Here is a 13,680-nt window from a genome sequence, read left to right as displayed (position 1 = left end):
GATAAACATAGATGGTTCTATGTATTCTTTTATAGAGAGTTTGAAATATATCATTTTGTCTAGTTGTGCATCATTTTTGTATTGGTACCATCGTAAAGCAACATCATTTATTTTACATGTCCTCAACCATTTTCTTATATATATTTTTTGATACCTCTTGTACCTTAATCACATAATAGATTTGCTACATAGGACACAATTCCAGTTAATTTATTAAGATTTTCCAACAAATTCTACATCAAACAAAGGCATAGAATTTAGAGGGATGACACATGAACCTCCTTTGTATCCTACCCCTCTTACACCATAGCCAAGCTATGAAGGAATATTGAATGTTCGTCTTCTACCAAACATGATTGGAGGAATTCCTTCCCCTCCTAGTAGACCTCAATCACATCGTTTGATGACCTCTCCAACACCTACCTAGAATATTAGGGGCATGCCTTGACCATAGTTATTGTCCAGTGTGCACCATTTCCTAACTTCCTCATGTAATGAGCCATAATAATTTTCCCTTGAGATACTCCAATGTTGATTCTTATAAGAGTGTCACAGTATCCCAGTCCAAAGGGAACAAGTGCACGTTTGCAAGAACCATATTGAAGTCTAGTCATGAATGTTTTTCTATTAGCATTAGAAGGCCAATTCCCACCAAACAACCCAATCCTAAAACATGTTTTCTTCTTAATTCTCTAGTTACATCTACATCATACTTTTTACATTTTTGTTTCATCGGTTTGCTTGCATTTTATTTAAATTTCATTGTTTCTCTGAATTTTATCATAAATTTAGAATCATCATGCTAAGGTTTTCCACTCCTGATAACTTGATTATTAACAATGAAGTTTGGTGCAAATGTCAAGAAAGTTGAAGCAACCATTTCTCCAATATTAAAACTATTTCCATTTTTGAAGTTGCTTCTTGGATAAAGTTATATAGTTAGGTCCTTTTTGAAGTAACGCAAACCCATAATTTATCACCTCCAATTTCTCATAGTGTGACATTTTTGAATGCCTTTAATACATATGCATGCACCATTATTTTCATATTCATTTTCCATTGTAGAAGGGATATTCTATTTTCTTCTCTTCCTCAAGATGAGCCAAACACTTATTCAATAGAGTAATGGCATGGTCAAGGAGGAAAAATTGAGTCATTTCCATCTTGGCTTGCAAAATAATTTCATTGCATATTCAAGACTTCAATTTGCAAGGTATCCTTAAAGTTTTTTGTAACCATTACTAAAACTCAAAAAACTATATTTTCATAGTCTCCAAGGAACACTATTTGGGTTGCTCTCCCCGTGCTCTCCCCATGAGGTGTTGTTGCTCTAAAACTTATCAGATTCTTTTTGCCTGTGGTTACTTTCATTTCCTTGAGAAGCTACCCCTAAGGCCATGTTGGCTTCAATTTTTCATTGAATTCACATGTTTCTCTTTCTTCCTTTTCCAAACTTTTATGGGTTTCCTTCTACTCTATGCATTTCCTTATGACTTATTGTTCAAAATTCTTTCCTTGACCTCCTTCTCTAGTCTATTTTTCTTTAAGGTACAAGGAAGCTTGCAATATTTGGCCATGTGACCAAGGTTGTCACATACATAATATATCATGTGGCAAAGAAATGGAGGAAAGTGCTTGTGTCTTCTTGTGCCATTTCTACTCTTCTATACATAGTGTTTGCAATCAACACTTTTATGTCCAAAATCATTGCATGATTAACAATATCCATATAAATAATTTGTGTACCTTGTGGCTGATTTTCTTATAGAGAATGATCTTTGTTGATTGCTTTCTTGAGGGAACTTCATTGTCTATCACATCTTTGATTGATGAACCTTGATTTACTTACTCCTATAATCAAATCTACAATCCCAAGTTTATGCCAATCGACACACCGGGCATTTTCCAATAGGGGAGAAAAGGGGTTGTTATTCCTCTTTCGAAATCTTGTAGGTTTCCTAAACTCAAATCTAGAAACAAATTTAATTTACAAAATACACTTTCTTTGAATCATTCCTTTGTTTATGGTTTTGTTGCTTGTTCTACTTTTCTTCTTTTCTAATCATGTTGCTAGCACCATCTCCTACAAGCCTTTTCAGAGCTGCTTTATTATCTTTTGTGGTTGTCTTTGAGCTACTTCTCTTTTTTCTGACTTATTTTTCATGGAGACAACCTCCTCTTTCATGTTCTTTTTGTCTAGCTTATTTATTGCTTTAAAAACCTCAACTTATAATCTTCCACAATGTTCCTCTCTTTCCTTTAGCTGGTTGTTGATCACCTCTTCAAATCTCCCCGTTTCTTCCAACTATGTCCTCAGGCTAATGATTTTTTCCTTGTACTCATGCTTTTTCTCATCACGTATCTATAACAATTTCTTTTTATCCTTGTTTTTAATTGTAACTTTCTATTTCAGTCAGGACATGATCAAGCTTAGTTTAGTTTTCATCTTTTATTTTTTCATGATAAGAAGGTACTTTCATACTAACAAAACATGTCTCATTTGACTAAACAATTTCTTCATGAGAGGCCTTTTTCTTCTCTTTTTCTCCATCACTGCTATTGGAATCTCCTTCATGCATAACCTAAAACCTAACCCATATTTCTTTTTCATATTTGAGATTTATTACCATCTCAAGATCCATATTGTTAATATTGTTGTAAATTTCATATTTAGCCTAAGCATTCCATTGTTGTTATTTTGTTGAGGGGGAGTATTTAATATATCCATCGCATATCAACTTCCCAACATCACCACGGATGCGGGTGTTAGATAGGATGGGACAGGCGTGGACGGATGACCACATGCCGGCCACAGGCCATCACGTGGTAGACGCAGAAGACACAGGTAAGGCTAGCAAATGGTATAAGGTGACGCTGCAGAGAATAGTTAATGCCCTGCACGGCAATTCGGCTCAAGCAGAGGTTGCAGTTATGGCGGGTGAGCTCCAAGGCAAAGCAGGTAAGGTTATAAACGATGTTGCAGGGTATGGCCAGAGAATGTTGGTGGCTCCTCCTTCAATCAGGTATTTGCAACTCCGGTTGCCCTGCCTCTCCGTCTACGCCGGGTTATCCTCTCTGTTTGTCTGGCTCATTCCGCAGTCAGTTCCGGCAGCTGGTTGTGCAAATTATCCCGTGGTCTATTGGAATTTCCTCCCCTTGACCCCTGTGATAATGGTGAGACCTCGACAGCATCTTCTTAGTCATCGAGGCACTTCCAGAGGAGGGACCTCTCGCTGTCACGAGGCGGATAATGTTGTCCATTGCTGTCATTGCAATATCGCTCGCTCCACTGGAGCTAATCCCCTCCACTCCAGTCAATTCATGGACGTGGGGGCATCGAGCTCAGCTGCCTTGCCTGCGTTTGGCTCTGCTATCTTCAATTTTAGCAGTTCCATGAATAACCCGCAGATTAGTGCGCATGTCTCGGTCCTGTTCTTTGAAAACTCCCAGGAAGACAATGATTCCCTGGATGAGCATGGGTAGAGGGAGACTGATAACAAGATGCACGAAGCAAAGGTTCCTGAAGCTAATCAGGAGAAGGAGGTTAAAGATCCTGCCTCAGACCTGGAAAATGCATCGAAAAGTAGGCTCGATAAGAGGGAGGGGACCGGCGAAGCGGAAGACACTTTTCCCACTACTGTTGAAAGGGAAGCTTATGGTTGGTGTCGGGTAGAGGAGGTACAGATGGACGATTAATGACGCCCGAGCATAAGGTTCTTTTAGCTCTTTTGCCTGGTCTTCTGGTCTCTTTTGTTGTCTGTTTTGGCTTAGTTCTAGCATCAATTCTCTGTGTTTATGTTTCTGAATCTTCGTTAATGGGATGGGTACTGTTAGTCTCCCATGCGTGGGATAATGCAGATTTCTAGTTGATGCCCCTGCATGGGCTAGCTCTTTTGGATGGTCTCGCTTCTATGTTTGGTGCCCCTGCATGGGCTAGATCCTTTGGATGGTCTCGCTTCTATGTTTGGCGCCCCTGCATGGGCTAGTTTTCTTATTGGCCTCAACTGCTCTTGGGTGACATTCCCAGAGCCTGGTTCTCTCTGTTTTATCATGTTGTAATTTTTGCCTCCTGTACATAATATATTAGTATAGTTTTTTACCGAGAAAAAAAAAAACTTCCCAACATCAGGTCCATAATATATCGATTCATATTTTACCTTTTTTCCTCATTCCTAAAATTTTGCAGTACTAAGTACAAGTACACTTTAATAATCCATGATTTAACTAGGTCTATCTTCTAGCTACTAGTTTGATACAAAAGGAAATTTCTCTAATACCAATTGTTGGAACTTGACTATACTAAGACGGGGGGTGAATCAATATACTACATTCATGGACATCAAATTTTGTTTCTTCACTTTTCCTTTTAATATTTATCTAAACTATTAAATGACTAGAAGAACGTCATATGAGTAGTAGATTTAATATTTAAACACAATTTGTATCAAAGCATAAGAGACATGCATTAAAAAACACATGTAGACACTGAATTTAAGTGGAAAAAATATGACTTTTTTGTGGTTGTGATGCAAAGGCAAGCTCCCGCTTCCTCTAATACATTAGTTTCTGGAGGCTCTAACCTCTCTTCTATTTTGCAAGATACAAATTGCTGGAAAGTTCGCACTCCCTCTTTTACATTAATTTTCTAGAGGCTTTTACCTACATGAGGCTCCTACCTCCATTTATTTATGCAAGCTATTACTTTCTAGGAAGATCCTACTTCCACCTACAAGCTCCAACCTATTCCTTTTCAGGATACTACTTGAAAGGGGACAAAAATACCATGATACATAAAATATTCAACGGGTTGGTTTACCTAGCCTTTAATTATGCATACCTCCATCTCTTGGTCTCCACCTTCTCTTCCTCAAATCAGCTTCACATCTTCTCTTCTTCTTTATCTCTTTACTAGGAAATGCATGAACATGGTCCCACAACTCTTTCAAATCACATCATAACCAACCAACTTTGACTTCCAAAAGCACATATTTTTATAAACAAACTTTGCTCATTGTTAGTATTCCATATAGGAATATGAATTGAAAACCTCTTTACATTCCACCTATTCGTAAATTCTTCCAACTTTTGAATATTAAAACACATCAAATGAATTTCAAATTATTAAAACAACATATATCATAGGCCAACATCAATTATTACAAAACCAAAGCTTAAGGTTTTCTTTATACATGCTATAGAACATGGAAGTTACACACTGTAAATTTGGGTTGTAGATGTTGATAATGCACTATTAATCTAGGTTCTGGATGCTAGTAGCGAGACTCTAATATGTGTTTGTCCCCTAAATTACGGAAAAATCAAAATTCTTCACTTATTTTTATAGCCTCTTTCATCACAACTTCTTAAGGCACCTCTGCAGCACCTATGTTCTATAACACCTCGAACAAACACTCCAATTACCAAGCTTCACTAAGGCCATACCTCTATTATGCATCTAGGGAAAACTAAACTGATCTCAGTGGCTACTCTAAAATAGCTATGCTAACACAAGAAACCTTCAATTTCACAAAATATGCAAGAATTCACATCACAACATATCTATGACAAGCAACACATACTCAACAACATAGGATCACTAATTGAGCACTAGTAGCAATACGAACTCACATCATACCATATTCATTTGTGGCTTATATCATCATAGGAAATCTTCAACAAACATACCTTCAATACCCTTTTCCATCAATGGAAACTTAGACAATAGAGAATGGTTTATGGGAGTTTGCTAAAACCAAACTCACTCCACATGTAGATCTTGCAAAGTAGGAGGATAATCTTGGATGCAGTGAAGGATCATGTGATTCCTCATATATATGAGAAAAATATAACAAGGGAGATGTGGGAGGCTCTAGTGAAGATTTATTAGAGTGATAATAGAAATAGGAAGATGATGTTGAGGGAGAAACTCAAGAACACCGAGATGACCAAATTAGATACCACGACCAATTATCTCACCAAGATCACTAAGGTATATGATGAGTTGGTAGAAATTGGGGAGAATGCAATAGATGAGGAGATGTTAAGGATGGCCCTCAATGGCTTCACAAAGCCATTGACTCATTTCTTCAAGGGTATTGTTGCATGAGAGCATCTTTTTTATTAGGATAGGATAGGGAATGGTTTTGTCTAGGAGGAGATTTAGGAGGAATTTCTAGGAGTCCAAAAAATGGATGATGATGAGGACCTTTCCCTTGATAACTTAGAAGGAAAGGGAAAGGTGAAGACCAAGAAGGATATAAGTGGAGAGGCTACTTCACAAGCTAGAAAGAAGAAGGATCTAAGAAAAGTGAAATGCTTTGCATGCCATAAGAGTAGGCATTATGCTTCACAATGTTCAAATAAGAAGAAGGGTAAGGGTAAGTCACAGAAGTACTCAAGTCATTCAGTTTGTTGCATAGTTCGAGAGGGAGTTCTCAATGGTATCTTACCTTTCTAACACTGATTCAAAGGGTGCATGGTTTGTGAATAATGGTGCTTCTTGTTACATGACAAGATCACAAGAGGTATTCATCAACTTGTCAAAAGACTTACATTTGCATGTGGAGCTTGGAAATTATGCTTATGGTAAAAAGGAAGTTGAGACTATTTTGTTCTAGCTAGATTTAGGAGGTTCTCTAGAGGTGAAGGATGTGTTGTTTGTTCAGGGGATAATGAAAAATTTGTTGGAGGAATTTGTCATTAATGTCAAAGGGTGAATGAGCTCCCACTTTTTTTTGATAAATTGTGTGCATAGGTTAATAATTCTAGATACATACCTCCTAGAGTGATAACCCTTGTCGTGTAATTTTTTTTGATAGGTTGCACATTTTGTGGATCCTCCTAGTTGGAGAGATATCAATATTTTAATACTGATGCCCTAGATGAATGGGTTTTTCACTAGATCTTGCCCCATTAATTTATTGCTTTAATATCTCATTGTAACCCCTTCAAAAAAGTCAAAATTATTAACCAAAATCCATGTGTTCTAATCAACTTGAAAGAATATGATGCGGATGTAAAAAATTGTTTTTTTTTTAGAATCATAAACCTCACTTAAACGGGTCAATTCATCTCCATAAGTTCAACTTCAAATATAGTCATTTATTTTCATAAAAAATATCATGTTGGCTCCAACTAAAGTCACAACTTTTCATCGGTCAAGTCAGCCCCATTATAGGCCACTTCAATCACTATAAATTAACCATCTTGTGGGAAATTGAGGCAAACAAAATCATGGATTTCAGGAAGAAAAATGGAGGAGTTTGAGGGTTGAGCCTCTTTTAAGATCTGAATAAGACTAAGTAAACTTAGAGATTGATTATATAATCTTGTTGTATAATATTTGATTCTAGTTCAAATAAGTTTGGTAAGGTTTTTTTCCCTCTATCTAAAGCTTACTAAACAAATTTTATTTTTCTTCTTGGAGACAAAATGTACACAATATAAATCTCTACTCCATGTTCATCATGAGTCATAATTTGTGATTTTTCGGAGGCACCTGTGAACTATTTGAGGGTAATTTATGGTCTATTCTGAGGCCAGATTCAACATTGTTGAGGCCTCTTTTGTAACCACCTTGTAGGTGAAATTTTGATCGCCCTTTTTAGGATATATATTTCTTCGAGGTTTATATTCTAAGTCTACTTTTAAACATATATTTCCATGAGTATCTCTAGGTTTTTTGAGGTATATTTGATGTATATTTAAGGAAGAGGAAGGTGGTTTGTAGGGTCTCTTTTATAAGGTGTTCAATGGCATATTTCTAAGGTATAAAAAAGTTGTTTTTTGCAAAGAGAAGACATGTGGGAGGACTATAATGATCTGAAATGAATCTTGGAATGAGAATTGTAGCAGTCCTCATTTGTAGCATCCCTAATTCAAGACTAGTCTGAAATTTTCTAAGGAAGAGATTTCTATGACAAGGCTCCTTGTTTGAGAGTGAAAGGCAAGTTAATGCAAGTTTGAAGAAGGTGCATACGAATACCTTTTTAGCAAAACTCTTGTACTTGTTAATTTTAGACCTATAGAAGGCTTTGATAGTTCTAGAACAGTACTTAAAGAGTACTTGAAGTTGTCTTAGTAGGAAGGCTTAAGATTTGTAGCAGATGTTGGAGTAGACCTATACCAAGACTTTCTTGAGCACACCTTGAGAGAAAATATTGAATTTGTTGAATACCTCTTTTGGAGGTAAACTTTGATATTGATCTTGAAGCAAGCTAGAGTAAGATCACTTGTGGGTTTGATGATTTAAAGTTATTAACTTCTTAGTTGAACTACTGATATGAAAAGGGGCATAATTGAATTTTTTTGAGTGTTGTATTAATTGGGCCATTTTCCCTAGTATGGGAGTCCAAGAAGATCTTATTTTATAATTTGTTATATAGGGTGGCAGGGTGGTGCTAGGCAAGGAAGTTGTAGCTTCCTTTGCAATATAAAAATATTTCACACACACACACACACACACATAAATATTGTTTTCACTTGATGTGATGTTGTTGGTTAATCATTTTGATACTTAAATTGTTGAAATTTACTTATTGATTCACCACCGCTCCACCCCCCCCCCCCCCCCCAACATTTCTGACAATTGGTGTCAGAGAAGGTTACCTTCTAATAGTCTAATCATTGGGGGGAAGATCATAAGTAGATATGGAAATGGAAGGCATCTCTTCAAGAATAATTATGATGTTTTATGGAAATTATTATCCACTATGGATAAGTTGCATGGAAAGCTACTTGAATGCTTTAGGATTGGATGTTTGTCTCTTCATCGAAAATGGCTACAAAGTTCCTAAAACTCCTCCAATTGATCTTCATGAAAATAATTTGTTTTGCTGAAATTAAAAATGTCTTCATGCCATTATGGGTGATTTTTCAAGAACCATTAACTCCAAGGGGATGCCTACACCAAAACCAAAGAAGTCTGGGATAAACTTAAAAATATGTATGAAGGTGATGAAAAGGTCAAGGAGGTCAAACTTCAAAATTATAGAGCTCAGTTTGAAAATCTGAAAATGGATGAAAAAAAGATATTGCAACTTTATTACTCAGAGTAAATGGAGTTGTCAACTCCATTAGATGACTGGGATAAAATCTTGAATATCCTTTGATTATACAAAAGGTCTTGAGATCACTTCCCTTAAAATAGGATGCCAACTATATGCCATATAAGAAACCAAGGACTTAACCAAGATGATAATGGAAGAATTATATAGCACTCATAATGTAGGAGATAAGAATAGATATTGAAGACATACCATCAACCATAGAAGCATATTTTAAATCCATAAGGAAGACAAGAAACAAAGAATTCAAGGTTGAAGGAACTCTAGACAATGATTCAAATGTAGAAGAAGAAATTTTCATCAAGAAGCCAAAAAGGGGAACTAGAAAACAAAAAGGTAAGTTACCTTTCAAATGTTTCAAGTGTGGAAGAATAGGTCATTATTATAAGAGATATCCTTTTAAGTAAAAAAGAAAATATTTCACAAGAAAAATCTTTATTCTAAGAGGAAAACAACTCTTCAGAAGAGAGTGATACAAAAGAACCTGATGCAGAGAAGTTCTCTTCATAAACCAAGAAAATAAAAATAATGATCATGATGATGAAGAGGTCAATGATTTAGACGATGAAGAACAAAATATGACAATAGGTTCTTTCTAGGGACTCATAAAAAATTTAGAGACCGAATAGGAAGATGAATATCTTCAAGAAAATTTGAAGAATAGTGAAAAGGAAAATGTCGTGCTTAGAAATAAAAAAAGAGAATTGTAGAAACTTCATTAAAACGTGTGATGAAGAAATTATCTCTTTAAAAATTTACCTTCAAGAAGAAAAAAGTAATGAGGAAATGATGAAGATGTAGTTGAAGAAGAATGAAGAAGAGTGTAAGAGGCTATAAGAGGAATTTGTAACATTTAAAGATGATCAGTAGTAAAGGGCAATGAAGAATCCTTTACTATGGACCAAAGGGGGGGTAAAATACGGAAGTAAGGGAGCAATTAAGAATTCCCAGACCAAGGCAGTTTAGTAGAAAACATAAAGAAAGCAAATTGTTAAAACAAAGAGCACTTAAGCTAATTCTGATGATATCATTCCTTGTCTGCTTTTACAGATTTAATAAGAAACACATATGAATATTTCATAACATAAAGAGAAAAAATTATTTAAACACGAGAATATGATACTTATTTGTTCCAACTGTGCACAAGAATCCAGTGAAATGTCCTTAGCTTTATTTCATTTCCAGCAAAACCAGTCCATTCTTGAGTACAATAGCTCCTTGGCTCAAAATAAAATGTCTATAAAAATATATTTTAATCCACCCTAATTACTTCAATTTGTGAAGTATTTATACAAAAATTGATATAAAATATCTCATAACCATATGAGAATTATTCTAGGAAACAAAAAATATATTCAACATGAATATAGAGACAGATGGAGAACTGTTTTCTTGTTGTCCCTTTTATTGTGACTGTGCTGGCTGTTGTAACTCAGAATAGGCTCTTGCAGTTTCTTTGTAGTTATGTGTTAGAATCTGTTACACTAAAAAATGTCACCATGACCACTTACAGTTAGTATGGCTCAAATCAACAGTCATGCTACCCTCTTAGGCAAGTCTTATGCCTCTGCTATCCATCTCAAACTCAAAGAAGAGAGAAAGTCTTGTAAAAAATGTGTTTATCTCTGGGGTCGCAGGTTCTCTCTAGCCTTACCTGCGGGGACACTTACCATGTTCACAAAAGCTGCGTCCATGGACGCTCTGTATGTTAAGGGACAGGTGCGTCCTTCTGTAAAAGGCAAAATGCGCGAGTTTCATCTTAAAAAAGTTACTTGTGGTTACTTCTAGAACCTTCTAGAGGTCGGTTTGATGAAATGGATGCGCCTCCAGTTGGTTCATGTATCTCTATTAAGGGGGAACTTATCCCATCAATAAGGGAGCTATCCCACCCAAAGAGGGGGATTATCCCATTGATAGTGGACCTAAATAACCTCTTTACAGCACTATAAATAAAGACATTGAGCCAGAGGGAGGAGAGGTTAGAACTATACATTTTCTTTGGGTAAACGCTGCAGGAATTAGGACTCCCATTTAGAGCCTTGTGAGGAGAGATTGTCTTTGCTTGATTCTACTTGGAAGTGGGTGAGATTTGTCAAAGTAGAGGAAAACCCTTGATGGACCCTCGGAGGAACTTGCACAACACCAAGGCCAGGTTGTAAGAGTTTCTTTGTTTCGTTATTAATACAAACTGGTTTATTTTTCTCAATAGCTTGTGTTAATGAGTTATTTCATGTGTTCCTTGGTCTGCATGTTGAATATATGTTTTATTATATGAAATACAAGTGCTTGGTAATTGTTTGATTGTTTGTGGTTGCAGGAATTGACATGAAGGAGGAGCTCATCCGGATCGGCAAGGACGGACTACAACAACAGCGTTTTGGAATAAGGTAAGCCTAAACACTCGTAGTTTTCATGTTATAAAAGGTATATTTAGAGAAAGATCACTCCATTTTGTCTTGTTTGTCGCTAGAGAGTTTAGACTCCTAGGGAGGTCAGTTGTGTCCGCACAAACGACTTTTTCCGCCACGACAAATTGGCGACTCCGCTGGGGAATCCATTAATGAGAGAGTCTTTTCCTTTATGTGAACTTTACTCTGAGAAAATCATTTTTATTTTCTGGTTTTTGACTGTGAGAATTAGTATTTGGGTGGCTTAGCTTTAGATTTAGTTAGATTTGGTTTTTCTTCATTTTTCCAGAAGGACGCACCCTCTGAGTACTGCACAGTGCGTCTTTGGACGCGCTGTTGCCGTTTGCACAGAGCGGGCCCGCACCTGTTATCACGGGTTGCCTGCGTCTTCCTGTAAAATTTAGGAAAATTCCATTTTTGCTTTAATTGCTTTTAGATTTTGATTTTTCTTAGTGTTTTCTGCCCAGATCCTTTAGTACCCTGTCAAAAATTTTCACCTGAACTTGTTTTGTGAGCTTTGAGTGTTTTAGTGGACTTCAACGAAGTTTAGACCTAGGGTTTGATTTTTGGATAGGTTCTGTAGTGACTTTGATAGTAGAAAGTTGTCCAGCCTTGGATCTCCCTGGTTAGTCAGCCTTCTTAGAAGTCGGGCCTGTCGTAAAGTCTCCTTGTGTGAGCAACTTGCCATTTAAGTTGTTTTGGGTCAAATTTCGAATTACTTGTTTATAAAGTGTTGATTTCCATTTTACAAAAAGAAAAAAAAGATTAGAGTTTTGTTTTGGCTAGTTTTTGGTTCTGCAATAAGCTAGTCCTTGATTTGATTGTGATCAAGTAAAACACCTTAGAATAATCATTGTTAGTTTTGACCTCGTTAAGTTTGCTTAGAATAAATTTGCCTTTTAGTTTGCTTATGAGTGGATTTTCGTAGATTTTAAATAGTCGTTAAGATTGATTTTTGGTTATATTAGATTTATTTGCTTTATTAAAAGAAAAATACAAAAACATCTTCTTTAAAAGTCTTGTTTCAAGTAGCTTTTTTGTTTTCGAAAGAGGAAAAGAGTTTTTTCGTGCATGTAAAGAGCGGTCATGTTTTTATGCTTTGAAAAGACAAACGAATTGTTTCTTTGATTGTCTTCAATTAAGAAGTTGCTTTTATAAAAATTGAATTCTCTCAACTTTTTAGTTAAAGCAATTCATCGAAAAAGTAAAGTAGTGGGTAAATCATCCTAAGTGCATTTTGTAGTGGTTTCGAGTCGAGTCAACACACCACTGGTTTCACTTCCATCACCTTTTTACTTAAGAAACAACCTTAAAAGTAACGCTTAAATTAAAATCAATCTAGTAATTTTTATTTTCTAGGGCTCTAAAGCACCAACATAGCTTAGGCTAGTGTCTTGGAATAGGTGAGTACTTAACTCTCCAAGGCAGTAAAACAAACAAGTAGTCGATCTTGTGATAGAATCAAATCCAATTGTTACATTTACACTCTGGGAAAGCTCCTCTTAAAGGAGAAGCACGAGCTCGTGTCCGAACCAGTGAGGGGATCATTCCTCCCTCGTTGGGAACGACGCCAGACAGTACGTATTACAAACGGTAAACCTCGGATTAACCATTGTCGAGGAGCCAGGGGTCACTTATCGGTAAACCTTGGATTACTGTCAAGGAGCCGGTAAGGGGATTGAGCTTGTTACTCTGCCCTTGCGTGCTGTCGGAGTTTAGACTGTTCCCCCAGGTGTACTTGTGGCCATTGGTAACATTAGTGACCATAATCTCTAGGATTCTACCCAAGGTGACGGTGGAGGGAAGGTCCCACTGTACCTGGAGCAGACGTCAGCTATACTCACTTGGATTTTCTGGGGGGTTCGCTTCACTTCGAGACGGTTAAAGTGGAGGAACTTGGTCCAGTCTATTCATTAAGCAGGTTGTCGGCGTAACTGTTCCACCCACCATTTCTGTACTGAATCCTGCGAGGTTGGACCTAATCACCAACTAGCGCTTTTGGTCCGGAAGATACTGTTTGTGTTTGGTTTGATGCTCTAGATTCTTTAGGCGTGTGCTTCAAATTTGTTTGTTTCTTTAGAAGACTTTAGGTGGTTTGATTTGAAAGTTTTACTTTGTTTTCGTGTGTTGTAGTTAAAAATCATTAATTGTGGCAGAATTACCGAGACAGTCCCGTCGACTTCGGGGCAAGTCTCCTGAGATTGTTA

General features: G+C 36.6%; 1 pseudogene; it reads right to left on the bottom strand.

Moving 5' to 3' along the window:
- Positions 1–213: 213 nt before the first annotated feature.
- On the bottom strand, positions 214–880 carry LOC149142232 (peptidyl-prolyl cis-trans isomerase FKBP13, chloroplastic pseudogene; annotated as a pseudogene).
- Between the last annotated feature and the right edge of the window lie 12,800 nt (positions 881–13,680).

The sequence above is a fragment of the Pinus tabuliformis genome, chromosome X (assembly GCF_031772625.1).
Source record: "Pinus tabuliformis cultivar Carrire ecotype Pingquan chromosome X, CPIR1, whole genome shotgun sequence".
NCBI lineage: Eukaryota > Viridiplantae > Streptophyta > Pinopsida > Pinales > Pinaceae > Pinus > Pinus tabuliformis.
This window is presented reverse-complemented; position numbering and strand designations above follow the sequence as displayed.